Raw genomic sequence first — 6,000 nt, 5'->3', positions numbered from 1 at the left:
TATTGATGTGCTGAAGAAAGAAGTGATCACCGCTGACAAGTCTTATCTTGCATTTAAAAAGGTTTATTTACAAGAAAGAACAATGTCAAACTCTTGCCGAATCTGAGAGAGCTTCTGGCCAATTGTCGAATCCCCTCTCCCATTCAGCTTCTACAGACCCCTTATATATGGTTCTTATCCCCAAGAACCCCCATTCACAAACAAAACTTGTCTCCTTACAAGGTCTAGCAGTTTTATGGACTGACAACTGGTACATCACCGTTTAACCTTTAAACTTTATATAGACATCCCCAAAAAGGAAACAAATACTGAGAACGAATGGAGAGGACCATATACTACAACCACAACAACTTTAACTTCCTCATTTACCACGATGATATTGCACATACATATTCACAACACTTTTGCACTGCTTACGGTGACTCTTCCAATAATGTGCACAACTTTGGTGGAGCTTAACTTTTCCTCTCCTTTTGCAGGCGGAGCCGAGTGCGCATTCCTGCACCTGCCTGACAGCAGCCGTGGTCACGAGGTTCCCTAAAAGCTCATAAATATTAATAAATATTAATATATAAAATTAAGTTAAATATCTGTAAAGATGTGCAAATAAGCAATGTGCAAAAATGTTTTGTGCAAACCATGGTAAATAAAGTGCTATCGTGCTATCAAGTGCAATGTGCGATTATTACTATCACTTGTGCAAAGTTGTGCAAATAAATACCGTTACCACATGTGCAATATAAACAGGTCACGAAATGTGCTTCATTACACGATCCAAGCGTTGAACGTTCACAGTCCAGATCAACCACACCAACAGCAATGTCCAAGACTTTATTAACACTTACGGATCGGGTGGGGTGTGTTGACCCTTGGCGTTTCTTTCACCCTAATTACAATGCTGTAATTACGTATCTTCAGACACTGATTTCTTTTTAGAGACCAATAGGTCTGATCACATTTCCCCATCGCTTCTATGGGAAACAGTGAAAGCCTTTTTACGTGGGCGTATCATCTCTTTCAGTGCGCATTTGTCCAAAACAGGAAGGATGAGGCAGCAACAACTTATGGACTCTATCTTAGACATTGATAGACAACATGCCTCTTCACCAAATCCTGCTTTGGCAACTAAGTTGCAAACCGAATTTGACCTCCTAGCAATAAGTAAAGCAGGACACCTATTACAACAGACGAGAACAACTTATTATGAGCACGGGGGCGTCAGCATGCCTCTCCCTTTATTTCATAAATGTATGACTCTTCCCAAAACCTGACAACAGATCCAGCAAACATAAATCTTGAGTTCTCTTTGTTTTATTCTAGCCTTTACAAATCAGAACCTCCCCCTGATATCTCGGTCATGGAATCATTTCTTAAAAACATAGATATACCAACTATGTAGGGAGTCAGCAGAAAATTTACATAAACCATTAAGTCTACAAGAAATCACTTACATTTCTCTGATGCAGAATAATAAAAAGCCCGGGCCCAGACGGTTTCTCATTTGAGTTCTTTAAAAAGTTTGCTGTACAGCTTGCCCCTTTATTATTAGATGTTTTCAATAATTCGTTAGGACGGGGTGTTTTGCCACCGACACTGAACGAGGTGCTGATATCTCTTATACTTAAGAAAGATAAAGACACAAATTTATGTAGTAGCTATAGACCAATTGGCTCCGCTATACAGCCTTGCTATAGAGCCTCTGTCTATTGCTCTGAAAGCTTCCACATTATTTTCAGGTATAATCAGAGGAGGGATTGAACACAGAGTAGCACTATATGCTGACGATTTATTATTATACGTTCAAGACCCAGTAAATTGTGTCGGTGGAATAGTAAATCTGTTAGAGGCCTTCGGAATATTTTATGGTTATAAGCTGAATATTGCAAAGAGTGTATGTTTTCCTGTTAACCAGTTAGCAAAATTTATTTCTTCCAACATGCGGCCCTTCCATTTCTCCCCTAGTGGCTTTAAATACTTAGGTGTACACATCTCACATTCCTTTAGTTCACTTTATAAGAATAATTTTGTAGAATTGACTGAGAAGATTAATTTAGACCTACAGAGATGGCATGCATTACCTTTTTCACTAGTGGATCGTATCGAAACAATTAAACTGTTCCTATTTCTTTTTCAAACTCTCCCTATCTTCCTCCCCAAATCTCATTTTAATCACTCAATGGCATTCAACTTTCTTACATCTGGGCAGACAAGCCCCCCAGGATTCAAATATCTATTCACCAGAGGCCCAAACCTTGGACTTCCCAATATGCAGTTGTATTACTGGGCTGCTAACCTCCAAAAGCTTAAATCATGGTATCATTCCCCTGACACTAGCTGGTGTATTATAGAAGCTAGCTCTTGCACTTCATTCCCTCTACCCGCATTGCTTTTTGCTCCCCTCACAACGCGCCCCTCTCAGTATAATAATAACCCTGTTGTACTTTCTAAAAATCTGGAAACAGTTTAGGCAACACTTTGGATTAAAATCTTCCTCTGTCCTTTCCCCTATTTGCAATCACCACCTTCTTTGCTAGACCCAGCTTTTAAATTATGGAAAAAGAAAGGCCCGGTTTCTTTCTGTGATCTTTTTCTAGATGAAACATTTGGTAGTTTGGAAAACCTTGTCACTAAATGTGGCCTGTCAATTCATGGTCGATTTAGATATTTCCAACTTGTAGTTTTGTAAGAATTCATTTTACATCTTTACCTAAACTGCCTGAGAAGACTCTTTTAGAAAATAAAATGTCTTCATCATCAACATCACGAAACAGCATTGGATCAATTTATAACCTTTTACTCTCTTCACATGTATCTTCCCTTTCATGGCTAAGGGATACATGGGAAAAAGAGCTCAGGCTGGGGCTGGACGAGGACTGGTGGAGAGAGTCACTGTTTAGGATCAGCTCCACTTGCACTTGTGCTCGTATGAGCCTTATTAAGTTTAAAGTGGTTCACAGGATCCACTATACTAAGGCCAGGCTAAAGAGATTATTTCCTGATATGGACGATTCTTGTATCAGATGCTCTCTCCCCCCAGCAGACCACACACACAGGTTTTTCTCCTGTCCTAAGCTCAACTCCTTCTGGTCGTCTTTCTTCAACTCCCTCTCTGTAATTCTGGGCATCCCCTTGTCCCCTTGTCCATTAACTGCTATTTTCGGTGTGTCTCCAGGGCAGGTTTACTAAATATCAGTCCTAATCCCCCTGGCACAACCTCTTGCTTAAAAGATTTAATGTCTTTTCTTCATTTAGAAAAAGTCAAATACACAGTCAGAGGATCTGTGAAAAGATATCACAAAATATAGGACCACTTTCTCTCCTATGTCAACTCTTTAACTTTGATAGACTCTTAAATTTCAAAATTTCTCTCCTTTTTGTTTTTATGTGATTCATTATTATATTACTACTATTATTTATTTATTTGCTATTCTATTTCAAGGTCTTTACTACATATAATTTATGAGTCTGGATGAATACAGATGTAAACTGTAACTCAAACAATTGGTAGAGGAATACAACAAGGAGTTGATGAGCTGATGATTGGACTGTCTGAGCTACTTCCATCCAGCTTCAGCTAGACATAGCAACTACAGAGGTGTTAATGGTGTGAAGACAAGCAGCGTATTATCTAGTTTGTGAAAATGCGTATAACTGTTCTATAAAGTGTGGTGAAAATAAATGGGCACGTAGAGCATATAATCCAGAACACACAGGCAAATTGGCCTGATGTTAGAGTTTGGTATTGCACATGCTCCTCAAACTAAAGGATGTTTCTTTCATTAGGTCCCTGCACCTTTTAGTAAAGAGTTTTTTTCTTTTTCTGTACGTTGTGATAAGTAAATGTTTAGTTCTTATTCATTATTAGATTATTAACTGTCTCATCTAAGAAGAGCATCTCATCCCTCCAGAGGTCACTTTAAAACACACACACACACACACATGTACACACACACACACACACATACAAACACCTTTTCACAACCTTTGATCGTCTTTGCTTGGCAAGAAGGGGGGACCAGCAAGTCTGCAAAAGGTCGAACGTGGAGGGAGTCAGGGTGATCAACACTTTTCATCCTCTTAAATTCCTCGCTCGTTGGAAGTACATAACACGACATTTAAATGTAATGACAGTGGTACATTTTATAGCTAGTGAGCAGGAGAAGAGCTTCACTTCCTCCACAGGGGCAGAATGAGTCAGCACATACAAGTGTGACGGTGTGAGAAAAGAAGGGCCTCACCAGTTGGTCATTTACTAGTCAGGAAGAAATTTTTCATCTTTTCAAATATCAGTGAGTTACTGGCCAGCTGTTAATTATGTAACTGTTATTAGAATTGTGTAATTAGTCACAAAGTATCTGGAGAGAGACAACAGTGAGACAGAGAGATAAGATTACAGGGGAAGTTGAGCAAAAAAATGAGAAACTGTTACTGTTTCATGAGTGGGAGGATGTCTCAGTCATGAAATGGTAACGGGACAATCAATCAACTCATACGTCAGATCTTTTTGGTATTTGACTTGTCTTGGAAGAAGCCAACCAACAGTAGAAACAGAAGAAAGGAAGTTCAATTCAATTTTATTTATATAGCATCAACGTTAACTACAGTTTAAAGTGATGGACTCATGTTCTTATTTCTTTGGTTTCATATCATTAATTAAGTTCTGGTTACCATGAATTTAACAATACCAATGCTGTGTAAACAAGGTCCAAAATAGCCTGTTCTTTAGGTCTATCAAACAGAAAGAGTTTGTCAGTGTGATAACCCCTCCTACATCTGAGTTCCTCTAACTGAGTGTCTTGGTCTGTCACCTTGTGATTCTTGCATTTTGCTTTCACCATCTCCCTCTTTGGGGCTCAGCAGCAGAAGCTTTTTTGAAGTTCGAAGTTTTCGAGTTTTAGCTTTTTTTCTGTCCATGGGACTAACACAATGGGCTGTGTAATTGCTGCTACACTGTTTCTTGTCAGGTAAGTCTGTGCATTCAGATCTTGTCTTGCGTCATATTTGCCAACAGTTTTAATTTGACCTTTTTATTTTATTTGATTACATGACATTAAGCAAGCTGTAAGCTGTTTGATCCCCATTGCATTCAGCAAATGTTATTAATGACAACAATTATTTGTGGAATTTGACATAGATGCAGATAGAAAAACGATTTAAGATGAATATATGTGCCTTTTATCCTTTTATCCTGAATATAAGAGAAACTGTGAAGATTTACATTCTAAATTAAGGACTCTAAAAAAATGTATTGCTCAATAAATTGATTTCCTTGAAAATATGTTTTATAAAGAGCCACTGTGTGGTACTAACATTTCAGCTAAAGACCTCATCTGGCGCGCTGGCTGCTTTTTTTGTGTGGTGTTGAAGTGCTATTAAAGTTTATACACATTTCAGTCCATACATCCTCTTCATCTGTTTCAGTGACACCCTTACTGCAGCCATTTACGTGGTATTTTCTGTCACTTTCACTTGTTGAAGCAACAAAGACTATAATGGCTCAACAGGGGCTTTTTCAGTGATGAAAAAAAAAACAAAACAAAAAAAGACCACGAGCTGAAGAAATATTTTGAATTATTTCCTATTATTTCTTGTAAATTCCACAGCAGCAGAACTCTCACACGATGTCACTATTGGACACTGAAATGTAAATGGAATTAACAGATGACAGTAAACAGCGCCCTGCCATATATATGAGAACATGTTTTTTAGGAGGCTAATTTTAGAAAATGTCATGTACTGCCCAAAAAAGGAAAACTTGAGCAGCAAAAAGTGATGACGAAATCTCACACGTAGGCTCGTAGAGAACAGAGACTTCTTATCAGCTGCAGTGGGAGATATTATTGTTGCTTTTCTTTTAAGTTAATATAGAATTCAAACAGTTTTGCTTCTGCTTTTTACAAATTGGAGGAAATGTTTAAAGGTTATAATTTGCAGGAGTTGTAAAAATTATATATGCCTACATATGCATGCATGGTTAGACAATTATAGAGTAAAATAGGT

This window comes from Mugil cephalus, chromosome 16 (genome assembly GCF_022458985.1).
Source record: "Mugil cephalus isolate CIBA_MC_2020 chromosome 16, CIBA_Mcephalus_1.1, whole genome shotgun sequence".
Lineage (NCBI taxonomy): Eukaryota > Metazoa > Chordata > Actinopteri > Mugiliformes > Mugilidae > Mugil > Mugil cephalus.
This window is presented reverse-complemented; position numbering follows the sequence as displayed.